This window comes from Lissotriton vulgaris, chromosome 8 (assembly GCF_964263255.1).
Source record: "Lissotriton vulgaris chromosome 8, aLisVul1.2, whole genome shotgun sequence".
Lineage (NCBI taxonomy): Eukaryota > Metazoa > Chordata > Amphibia > Caudata > Salamandridae > Lissotriton > Lissotriton vulgaris.
This window is the reverse complement of record NC_141696.1, coordinates 1,557,289,500-1,557,302,320: the sequence shown is the minus strand read 5'-3', so window position 1 is coordinate 1,557,302,320 and position 12,821 is coordinate 1,557,289,500. Positions and strand designations below refer to the sequence as shown.

General features: G+C 45.9%; 1 pseudogene across 1 annotated transcript in view; it reads left to right on the top strand.

Moving 5' to 3' along the window:
• LOC147700394 (uncharacterized) overlaps positions 1-10,805 on the top strand; it is a 34,620-nt pseudogene extending 23,815 nt beyond the window's left edge. The window contains exon 2 of the transcript XR_015299423.1: positions 7,957-10,805. The product of XR_015299423.1 is annotated as an uncharacterized LOC147700394 (transcript). The remainder of the gene's footprint in view (positions 1-7,956) is intronic.
• The last annotated feature ends 2,016 nt before the right edge of the window (positions 10,806-12,821 follow it).

The window sequence follows — 12,821 nt, the reverse complement described above, 5'->3', positions numbered from 1 at the left end:
GTAATCAGTAACTCAAGTTGTTATGTTTGTGCTCACCACTAGATTCTTAAGTAGTGTCTAATTTAGCCTCCATATCCGTTTGACCTCAAAAGATATCCTTGCCTCAAGTCAATGTTACTTGTAAGGGGACCATGTTCGAGTAATCTGAAGGGTCTCTTCTGCTTCCTTTTATATAAGAGACATTTGTCTACTAGTAGGTGGTCTAATCTAACAAATCCACTAAGTCCAGATCCTTTAGCCATTTCTTTCTTTCTCTAAAAAGTGTTCCGAAATGCACTCTTGGTTATATTTAAATCACTCCACTTTATGATAAGACCAGTTGATTGGGGAAATATTTAATCTAAAGCCCCATTTGAAGTATCTCTCCACTGACCTGTATTATGGATCTAAATAGTTGTGATAGCTAGCATCATTCCTCTGTATGTACCATTTAGAAGGAATGATTTGTGTGCCGTATCCATGTACAAGGAGTGCACAGTGAACCCCAGAACCTGAACAAAAGTATATCCACTGCTGTCTTCTATGGTACAGAGGAGAATTATTATACTGGGAAGGCCAAGGACCTCATTTAGTAAATATAAGAGGGTATTAGGTGGTCTTCGGTAGGAGACACATCTGCTGAGATTTGTGCCACCTCTCCCAAAATGCCAATCCTTTTAGCTGGGCTAGTAACCACCCTTGCATAGGCAGTTATATTTCACATTGATAGAATGACATGGGGTGTCCTCTGTTTGTCTTGTGGACATTGCTTTTCATCTTTTCAGTTTCCCTTATCCTTTACTCGGTATTTGTGGTTTGCAGAATCAATGAGTACCTGGACTGTTTATAAATGTCCTCCCTAACGTCTTCCCTGAGCTTGAATTAGAATCCCCAAAGGAGCAGAATAAAACGTACTCTATTGTCACAGGACAAGAGTTGGCTCTGAGAGGTTTCTCTCCTGCACCTCTAACAACCTTTCTGCCCTCTTAAAAATTATTCTTCCTGTTCAGCTGTGCCATTTGTAGGTGAACCAACCACCATTCTACTCTGCTTCAAACATTCTGATAGCCAGTAATTTAGACCAGTATTTAATTGCCCACGCTACGGTCTTTCCTTCATCATCTTACCTCTACAATATCATGGAACCCAGCATGCCCCATACCAACAAATTCTACTAGTTCAAGCTAAACCCTACCCAACTATCTTTCAGTGTCAGTGCACAGTCTGTTACCACCATATTCAACATTCATAAGATCTAGTCTCACTTCACTTCATTTGGCCCCCCTTGGAGACAGTGCTTACTCTTTCTGATTGTTAATAAATCACCACTCTTCATTCAACCAGTTTTGGTTGGACTCTTCCCAATTATCTCATCTCGCCTTTTGGCGCAAAGGTTAACGTTATGACAGGATGCCCTACTCTCTCATTTTCGTAGCAGGTGTTTGGTTGCCTTCCTGCTCCACCCGGATCTCTTTCAGTGATTGTGTACTACTACCTCTCCTTCCACATAAAATTTAGTTGACCCCATCTGTTCCCCTCCCAGAACCACTTTTGTTGGTAGAAAGAATGCCGCTGGGCAGGAGGCTTGCTGCTTCTGCAATGTCAAGTCTTCAAATAACTGTTATGAAGCTTCAATGTGTTACACATCTCTGCCCCCTCGGGCCTTCATCATGTAATCAAAATAATAAACGTGCAATATAATTCCTGCAGGAAAAAAGTTCTTATGATGCCTCCTGTAAATCTATGTGCTCTATCAATGTGAATTGCCAATCTCTCTTCCTTTTACAGAATGGTTTGAAATACACTCTGGGTATAGGTTCTGATTTATCCATCCTCCTTTAGGGACTCCATTCATCCAGATATTATTGCTCCAAGCTGTGTTCTACAGGTCCTCTTGCTTCACCTCCTGGATCACATTTTGCTGTTCTAATAATTAGTCGGTCTATAAATTCCTCTTAGTCCATAGTGCCTTTGTCCATTGTTTCTTCAAAGGAATGGACTTTTGCTCCCAATTCCAACATTCAATTTAATATTTTAGAGGGTCTGCTCCATCTCCTCTTTGCAGGCCCTGGTCTAATATTTAACGTTTGTGTTGCATGTAGCTTTTGGTCACCGCTGTGTTGACATCATTCTCTTGGACATTATCCTGCTTTACTTGGGCCTCCACCAGCTATAATTTGTTTTGAGGTCCCTTGTTTTTTCTTGACTCTCAAAGTGGCCATTATCATACTAGATGCTCCCAGATGCAGCATGAGCCACTTCTTCTCAGATTTCATTCTTGTACAATGTACCCAGTGGACAAGTGAAGGATTGATTCTATACTTTATCCTCAGTATCTGCCTCGACTATCAGTGTTCTTACCCCAGAACGGTCTCGTAAAGAACATGCTGATGTAATGCAATATCCTCTTCCAGTATAGCACCCCCGTCCTGGGTCCTGTGGCATCCTCTGTCCTTCCTCAGGTATGGAGCAGGTATTGTGATCTTTAGTAGTGCCCCTTCACCCTTTCCCTTCCATCAGCACCTCAGTTGGGACCTAGCTTGGTCCCCTATACCTAGGCAACAGCCTCTGGTTGCTGTCAGTCACTTACACAAAAAACAGATACTCCTACAAAAACCCTCAACCTACCTTATCATAATAGCATCTGCTATTAACACGCTGAAATTAGCCTGGGGATGAAAAGCACCACCTGGTCTTTGTCTAAGATACTTGTTGGACTTGGCCCTTCTGTTCTGTGAAGAGAGAGACATAGAGGTGGGTGAGTCAGATACCTAGTCCAAACTGAGGGACAGCCTGATCCTATGGCAAAAGAGTCAATGGGATCTTGAGCGCAGTGAGGAGGAAAGGGCCCGGGCCGCACACCATGAGGGTGGTGGGTCTGTGGGGAGCCCTGAGGAATCTGAAGAGGAGAAAGAAGATGACACTGCATGGACGCCAGTAGATAGTGAAGACACCATAGATAGGGAGTCCCTTGCTGGGTCCAGTGTCAGGTGCAGCACCCCATCCCTTTCCCTGTCCCTGTCCCCAGAGGAGTGGTTAGATAGGAGGGAAGAAAGGGAGCACCAGATGGCTTTGGAAAAGCTCAGGTTAGAGCATGCCAAGGAGATAGCGCAGCTGGGTGTGCAGGAGAGAATGGGGGGGCCTTTGCCAGAGAGAAATTAGCTCAGGAGGGTAGATTGTCCCCTGAGCGCAGTTATAATTTTCTGGATTCCCCAGGGAGGAATGAGTCCAGTGGTGGCAGCAATATCAACTTCAGTGCAGGAAGTCCCACTCCCAGTTCCCAAAGTATGGTACCTGTTTCCCAAAAAGAGGAGTTAAGGTTGAAATTCAGGGGCAGTAGGAAACTGTCTCACCAGTCTTGGGAGGACTTTGTGGATGAATGTGAAGAGGCACTGGACAGTTGGGTAAGGCTTAACCCGAAACCGGGTTGGGGTGGACTGCTCAGTATGGTTATCAAAGAGAAGATGCTCAGTATTTGTTGTCGAGAATTGCGCCAGCACCTGTTGAGGTGTGACTCCTTTTGTCCTTGTGACCTTGCAGAGGAAGCAAAGCACTGGGAAAGCGCCAGAGGTTCTGAAGAGTCATTGGTGAGTGATTCTAAAAGTAGTGGTTCAGGTATCTTCCAGCCCAGTGTGGTGGAAGAGGTTCAGAGTAGCCCAGCTATGTCCCAGTGTAGCGAGAGGGGTGTAGGGGCTTACGACCTGTCTCAGTGGAGTGGGATTAAGTGTGTGACCGAGAGGCCCAAGCCCTGTCTCAGAGCCTGGATGTTTTCTTTAGGGAACACCAGGTTGGGGACCTAAGGTGTCCTGTTAGTCCATTTGAGGAGGATCTCCTAGTGTATAGAGGACACCGAGCATCTGTAAATAGAGCTCCAGTGGTTCTAGTGTCCGGCAGTGCCACTCCAGTTGGAGGGTACAGGAGTCCGAAGTGAGGAGTGATTGGGCGATAAGTTCCCCAGTGGACCAGGAACTAGCCAGTTGGGCTAGATTCCCTTGGGGAGACCCGGGTGACACCACTTCTGTTCTGGGGGGCCTTCGCACACTGTCAGATGGACAGAGGACGGGAGATCTGCGCCACACAGACAGTCACACAACATATGAGTCATGTGTTAGCCTCAAGGGGATGATGTGTAAGTCCCCAGAAGTCCCGGAGTGCCAGGCAAGTATTCCGCAAAAGGTTTTAGACCAGAGGTTGGGAGGCCAGGTACAGGATTCGCCTGACCTGAAGGGTAGGACGTCTGTAACCAGCGTCCTGACTGGTTCATCTTCCAGGGATACCACTCCAGTTGGGAGGGTGCAGAACTCTGGAAGGGGGTACAGAGGGTGGGAGAGCCCGCCTCTGACCCCGGTGCAACCTGAGGGGTTAAACCCTAGATTGGGAGAGTGGTGTTCTAAGGGTGTTTCTCAAAGGAGGAGGAACCCTAGAAGGAGAGGTAGGGGGAGGAGAGACTCCCCGGTGACTCCTGGTCTGCCTAAGGGCGTAGGCCCTAGGCTGGAGAACCATTGGCAGTCTAGCCCTGTCCTGAGGAGAGGAAGAGTGGAGAATGGCTACTATGTGCCAGGGGTTACTACCCCTCACTCTGCAAATCGGCATGGACCAGTGGCACCTGGGTGGCCCAGGGCATGGTCCTGGCCGCGGACAGCTTGGGAGTACCAGCGAGGTAACCCAGTTGTTCCAGACAGTGTTTTTAGAAGGTACCCCATGGGTTCACTGTGGCTTAGAACCAGAGGGTGTCCCTGCAGTTGCGGGCCCACGTCCGTGTTCTATCGTCCAAAGCAGGGAAGCCCATCAAGGTGGTGATTGGTCTACCCTGCGTTTTGGCTGGAAGGGGGTTGTGTTGGACTTGGCCCTTCTGGCAGGTTCACCCCAAAACGTTTTGCTTTTAATTGTGACCTGGTGTTAGTGATTTTTGGCTTCTGCGCACTTTACCACTGTGTCCCAGGGTAAATTGCGTGCGTGTGGTAAGGGTGGCCTGCCCTCCCATAGGAATGCATGGGGAATGTATGTGTCCATGGTAGTTCCTGATGCGTGGGGAGTGCAAGCTCGAGTTTGGTATGTGCGGACTCGTGAGATTGAATGCTGCGCGATGATGTGTGCGGCATAAATGTGTCTAGTGCGGAAGTGCCACTTCTAGAAGTTGGCCTGTCTGTGTAATAAATGTGAATTCCCTGTCTGGCTTGTGATTGACTGGAGCTGGCTGGTGAGCCTGGCTCCAGGAGTCAGGATGGGTCTGCCCCGGTGGTTATTGACAGCCAGATGGGTGGGAGGAGTGCACCTGGGACCTGAATAGGGCTGGGATTTCCCCACACAATGCTGGCTCCGCCCCCTGTGGTGCGTCTGATGACCCTAGCCTGGCCAGTGAATGATGAGAGGGGCTGAACACAACAGAGTACTCCAAAACCAGCTGCAACTGGTTTTCCCCCCACCCTGCAGACACAGACCAAGGATTTATGTGTATAAAAAGGGGCTGTGACCCCTTGCAAAATTTTCTCTACCTGATCCTAACTTGGAGGGGGCCTGCCGCTGCTGGGCACCAGGAGGACCGCCACTGGGGACTGCCTCCCTGCCTGGAGGACCTGTGAGCTGGGCCCAGCCTTGCCCCTCTACCTTCTTCCTCCCTTTTTGGATTTTGTCCCTGGACCTTTGAGACTCTTGTGGCCTGACAGCGCCAGGGGAGTGCTGGTCTCCTCCTCCAAAATAGCGTGTTGCGCCGCTGGTGCGGCGATCCTTTTCAAGAGGAATTCCCCGACGTGGGGATCCCCCCCCTTTGTTCTTCATTCCAGAGCAGATACCCACCCTGCAGAATTGCCGCGTATTTTTTAATATCTGAGAGCGCAGGTGCCGACCCTGCGTCTGCATTATTTGATATTCAGGTGAACACCCCCCCCCCGTTTTAGTATTTATTTAACAGAGGCCTAACCCTTATCTTGCCTGAGGAAATCACCGCCGCCGGCCTGGGGGCTCGAGGTGAGGGCTGCGCTGCTATTGGCTGCCCGCAGCAAAACGACCCGGAAGCGTTTTTACAAAGAACAGAAGCTGACGGGAGCCCACCCCGTGCTCCGGTGCACCAGAAGGAGAGAAGCCAGCAAGTCTGCCCGGGGCTCTCGTGAGCTGAGAGAGCCCCGCAGCCCAGGGAAGCCGCGTCAGAAAAAGAGGGCCCGGCCCCCTCCGATGCCGATCCAGGAAGGAGCCGCTCCGTGGACACTTCCCAGGTAACTACGCTCCCAGCCGCGCTTTGTAGACGCAAGGCCCAGAGCGGGTGAAAAGCCGGCTGGGGGGAGCCGGTGCCTCTAACCCGAGAAGCCCCGCTTTCCAGAGGGCTGCTCCGACGGTTGGACCAGTTTGAGTATCATGAGCGGCCCCACTTGGCAGCGGGTCGCTCCCACGTTGTCCAGCATCTTCGGGGGCATTTTCCTGTCCAGGCCCATTGAGGGCTCTGGGGGCCATTGTTCTTCGAGTCCCCCGAGCGGGACTCCAACGAGGGGGGCATTGTTGTTCAGAGCCCACATGGCTCCAGGGCGCATTTCATTTCTAGAGCCCACGAGGCCCCTGAAGGCTCAGTTGTTCATAGCGCCCACGAGGCTCCCACATTGTTTTTGGAGCCCTACTGTTCATTTGGAGCCCTAGAGAATAGCCAGGAGGCACGCTGGTGCCAGGCTCAATTCCCCAGTTGCCCAGCACTTAGTGGGCAACTGCTACGTTTAGGCCCTGTCCATTTTTTAGCCCAGACATTCCGGACATTGGACCTGTGAGCCCCTGAGAGGCCAGGTTGGCCTGGAGTCAGTTCTGTGTACTTTTTGGCGCAAATGTGCCTAACGTGATTCCTGCATGATATGCAAATGCCTTATTGCCTATACCAGTATTTTTATGCCTAGGAGTTTGTTTTTCCAAGTATAGGTTATGCTAGTGAGTTCTTGGTACCCTGCGTGATTTATGCCTAAGGTGGTGAGGATTGCGTAGTGTGTACTTACCTTTTACCAGTGATTACTGGTTGTGTGCTACATTTGCTATTTTGGTGCTACAGTTATTATATGTGCTATGTGCGAAGCGTTATTCCTACAAAGTGCTAGTTCTACCAAGTGCTATTCCTGACAGTGGCCCTTGTGGCCCTGTCCCATGTATATAATCCCCTGTAAAATCTTCTGCCCGTGCCTGTGGCACATTGTAAAGTGTGTGTTTATTATCTAATGTGTTTGGTATAGTACAAAGGATATTTTTATATATAACCTTGTGTGGGGACCTGGGATGTTATTGCTGGTGGGTGCGTGCGCAAATACTTAACCTACATTGCCTCCGGGATAAGCCTTACTGCTCGTGTCACGTTACCTAGAGGGTGAGCAGGGGTTATCTTTGGCGTGTAACTCCCTTGCCCTGACTAGAGTGGTGGTTTCTGCCTGGCTTTGGCGCAAGCCTTAGCCAACTGGAAATCCCATTTCTAACAATACTGAAGGTACAGATACCATAAATTTTGAAATGATTCTCCCAATTGTATTTCAGTTTCTGGAGTTTGGTGTTTGACAAAACATTGTTAGTTACTCTGACTGCCTTGTTGTATTTTGCTTTAATTTGTTAATTATATTTAGTGCTTTTCATACAAGTATTAGCCTTTGTCAATATATAAATATGTTCAATTGGACATTTCCTTACTAATTGGCTCGCTGTGCCATAGAAAACAAGCTGTACCTCACTGCCAGTGCCCACAAATTCTAAAACATTTTTTATGTTGCTTTTGTTCCTATTTAAAGGTCACATGGCCTGGCTAGATTGTTCGTACAGATCAATGCTGATTTATATAAGGGATGGTTCCATTCTTAAATGGCACAGTGAGAAAAACAGTAGAGTGAACTGCTGCCTAGTCCACGTGATAGAGGCTTAAATAATACAGTCAACTAAAAGGCATGTAGTTATTATGTCTTTCGCATTTTTGTCCTTGTTCTGCCTATACCTTTAGTAATTTCAGATCTTTTGTATCCACAGAGAGCAGATTCATGAACACAAAATAAGGTGAAGGGTAATGAAGAAAATACGCTAATTCTGGAAACCCAATTGATGATCAAGAAAAGTCAGAAGTGACGCCAGACTGCAATTAAAAAAAAGAACACCACAGAAAGAGACCCAGAATCTCGTATCTGAATAGACAAATCTTGCTGCAAACATCAAACTTTATCTAGTGGCTTCAACAAGCTGAGGACAATCTTAACCCATAACATCCACACTAAATAAAACCACAGGAACAACACTGGCACGATGTATCCAGTGTTATAAGGCTCCAGGTAGCGCGATTCATCTGATAACAACCAAGTCCGTGGTAAACCCTGTTTTGGCTGTGCTATTCACACTGCAGAAAGACAAACGGCTTATAAAACACGGATCGAGAAACATACAGCTTAAGTATCAAACAAAGAAGGGACTGGCTACTTGTGAAGTATACTACTATCCTATAGTGTATAGATATGGCAATGAAGATCATTCTTTGTTTGCGTGTTTCAATAACATTGATCCACATTGAAGATAAAAACTTCAGCAGATAAGTATTGGGGTTAATTTTTTGCAAGGTGAATGTGCCAAGACCATTCAACAATCATCATAACTAATAGTCCACTTGCAAACAAAATGGAAGGAAAAGCATACATGTACAGTGCATGTGAGAAGACCTTTGATCACTAATCAACGCACCTCTGTCATCAGCCAGCACACAGTAAAAAAAGTATTAAGGATCAATGATTGAGATATTTATTTTATTCAGTCATTGCCTTTAAAGGATAATTATTAGACACATACATAAGGTAAAGAAAACATTTGGAGTGAATGTGGAATGAGCTTTATCCACTCATTACACCTCAGGAGCCATCAGCAAACACACACAGGACAAATCATGCTAGAGTAATGATTCAAAAAAGTGAATATCCATTGGTAACTACACACAATGGAAAAACCGTACCCCTGTAGTAAATGTGCTAAGAGCTTCAGTAAATCCTCTCATTTAAAGGGCCATGAGCGAACACATACAGGGGAAAAACCATACAGTTGTACTGAATGTGGAACGAGCTTTGCTAATTCCTCCAACCTAAAGAGTCATCAACGAAGCCACACAGGGAAAAAGCCATACACTTGTAGTGAATGTGGAAAGAGGTTTACTCACTCATCAAGCTTGAAATCCCACCAACGGACACACACAGGGGAAAAACCGTACATTTGTTCTGAATGTGGAAAGAGGTTTGCTTGGTTATCCAACCTAAAGATCCATCAACAAGGACACACAGGGGAAGAACCATACAAATGTGAATGTGGAAAAAGCTTTAATCAGCCTGCACATCTAACTTCACATCTGCGATCACATACAGGCGAAAGACCTTACACATGTAGTGAATGTGGAAGGAGCTTTACTCACTCATCAAGCTTGAAATACCACCAGCGAACGCACACAGGGGAAAACCCGTATATTTGTACAGAATGTGGTCAGAGCTTTACTCACCCAGCCTACCTAAAGTTCCATTTACAAAGACACAGAGGGGGACAACCATACACATGTAGTGAATGTGGAAAGAGCTTTGCTTCCTTAGGAAAACTAAAGATCCACCAGCGAACTCACACAGGAGAAAAACCATACACATGTAGTGAATGTGGAAGGAACTTTCCTCACTTATCAGGCTTGAAATCTCACCAACGAACACACACAGGTGAAAAACCATACATTTGTACTAAATGTGGAAAGAGCTTTGCTCACTTGGCCTCCCTAAAGTTCCATTTACAAAGAAACAAAGGGGAAAGCCATACGAATGTGGAAAGAGCTTTGCTTTCTCAGGAAAACTAAAGATCCATCAGCGAACACACACAGGAGAAAAACCATACACATGTAGTAAATGTGGAAAGAACATTACTCACTTATCAGGCCTGAAATCCCACCAACGAACACACACAGGTGAAAAACCATACATTTGTACTACATGTGGAAAGAAATTTGCTCACTTGGCCTCCCTAACTGTACATCACGGAACACATACAGGGGAAAAACCTGATACATGCAGTGCATATGGAAGGAGCTTTGATCAGTCTTCAGTCTTTAAATGCCACCAACAGAATGCACACAGCTGTAAAGCTGCATAGTTGTATTGAATATGGAAAAAAGTGCCATCAGAGAATGCGCATAGGGGAACTCTTAGTGATGTTGACAGAACTTTATTAAATCAGTGCATTTAAAGAGCCATGAGCACACATACATAGGGAAAATACCATATCCCAGCGGTGACTGTGGGAAGAATTTATTGTCTCATTGAAGCTAAAGATCTCTCAGCAAATTTTTACTCTTTTGTAGTGAACCTATATTGAGTCATCAAAATGAAATAAACAACAACAAACATACACAGGAGTGAAATGATGTTCCTACAGTAAATGTGGAGAGAATTTTATTAAATCAATGCAGATAAAGGTCCATCAGCGAAAACACATAGGAGAAAAAGCATAAACCCTTAGTGAACATCAATTAGCAAACACAAACGTAGAAAAGAAGTAAAACATGGAAATGTGTGTTTAATTCATTCCTGAACTCTAAGACACCTGCAAACCAACGTAGTAATTCTAGGAAGAATGTCCATAATATATTGAGCTTACCTGCACTTTAGCAATCGCATAAGGGGAAAGATGCTCTTGTAGTATATGTTGAAAGAGCTTCCTTGATTTTTCTCATACCAAAGTGTGCATTAGCGAGTACCCACATGGAAAATCCCATTAAAATTTTACTGAAATGGAGCAAGTTTCTGTCTTTCGTCAGTCATAAGTTCCCATCAACAAACAAAAGCACATACAATAAAATCATTTAAGCCAGAGTAAATGTGGAATGGGTTTTATTTGCATCTATGTATGAAAAGGCAAAGAGCATGAAAAAACTTGCAAGTGTTATGATTTGTAATGTACCCCAATATATGCTTGGGTAGTCACCAAACCTTTCACCTACATTTACATACCATTATACTACATAACATGTTTATGCCAACCTTTTACCTAGTTAGGTGCTGCTTAAATGTCATGTGGTTTTGTCCCAAAATTAGCCTCATTTATTATGCATGAGGATTCTCAGAATCACAGCAGGACTACAATCTTCTGTATCTTCTGCATAATAACTATGTATAAGGGTCATCCCTTTCGTCATCCTCTGCCGACATGACACAGCAAGGTAGAACCCCTGAGGGTATTTAAAAACCATATCTTTGCTGGGGCAGGCAGAGGAGAAAGACTTCCATGCTGACACACTGACACGAGACGCTGAGGTTCCTGCACGCAGATATCCCAGCGCACAGTGGTCTGACATTCCTTGCGGGGTATCCATCTCAAGGCCAAGACGGGGTCCTTCATTCTCTCACACCAGGTAATGGGGTTGGTTCTATCCTAGGGGGATTCTTGGCTATACACATACATACATCTAGGGACATCTAGTTAAGGCCTGTATCGTAGGAGTACGCATTTTTACTCTCATGTATTTATATGCCTACATATATTTATTGTTTTGACACTATGGTAGAAATCTACCATTCGTTTATTCTGTTAGTGCTTATAATCATTTGTATCTGTTTCTGTCTTATGGTTGTTACAGCACACATATTTTACACTAGAATGATCTGGTACAATAAATACTTATTTAAAACGTCCCCATGCTTTATTCTGTGTATCACTCCGAGACAAAGTAAGCATGAGTGACTCAGCGAAAAGTACTATACTGTTTCCACGATCCCTGAGTGGACAGGGTTGTCATGTTTGATAGTTGGCAAAAAGAATTAGATACTTTGTAAGAGGAGTTCATAGTGGCACTGTCTTATTTTTAAACTTCACCACGCTCCTTGACTCACGTAGTCTCTTACAGCGTCTAGCTTTAGTGCTGCCACGCCATATTTTCTCTTGGCCACCTCCCCGGTCCCCCATGGCCTGTGCCGATTGAGTGGGGGTGTTTCTTGACCAATTATTCGGCACCCCCTTGGAGTGACTCACTTCCGGGGGTCGACAGAGGCGGGCCCTTCTCCTGCAAAACAGTACTTAAATGTATGCCGGCTCTGACGCGCAGCTGGTGCACCGAAGGCGCGCCTAAGGCAAGCTCATCTGCACCTGTCTGCGACCGGCCCGCGACCAGCGCCAGCCACGCTGCCCGTTTCCAGCCAGACTCACCTAATATGCTATCTAGGGCACAAATCCTGGAGCTTAACTTAACAGCCTACCATAGGCCCACATATATAGATCTCTGCATTGGAGTATGAGCCACACGACCTGGAACTAAGATGTAAGTCCTGCTTTTTTTAATTTTGCAATGAGGTCTTGGGAAAAAACGGCAAACCCGTTGTAGAAACCACAGCCTCTGTGCCATGGACCCCTAGTAACAGGCCAACCATCAAAATCAAAGCCTGTCTAATCAACTGTAGATCTCTCCCTAAGCACGTAGATGATATTTGGCTGCTACTTGACTCAAAGTCTTGGGATCTCATCTTCCTAACGGAAACTTGGAGGAGAGAGAGCTCCAACCCCGACATCTCAATGGCGATCCCAAAAGGCTATAAAATAGTCTCAGAAAACCGGGAGGGTAAAAGAGTGGGGTGTGGACTTCCAGTGATTATTAGAAATGATTGGGAGATCTTAGACAGAAGGGTCGAACATACTGACCCGATAGAAGTACTATCTTTTAACATCACTATCTCCCCTACTCTCACCATTGTGGGATTGCTGATCTATAGGCCACCAACATCTAAGACCAAAGAGCTATGGGAAATATGCGACAGGATTGCTGACCTCTCACTAAAATATTCTAACTTTATAGTTTTAGGGGACTTCAATGTCCACATGGACAATGATCTATGTCC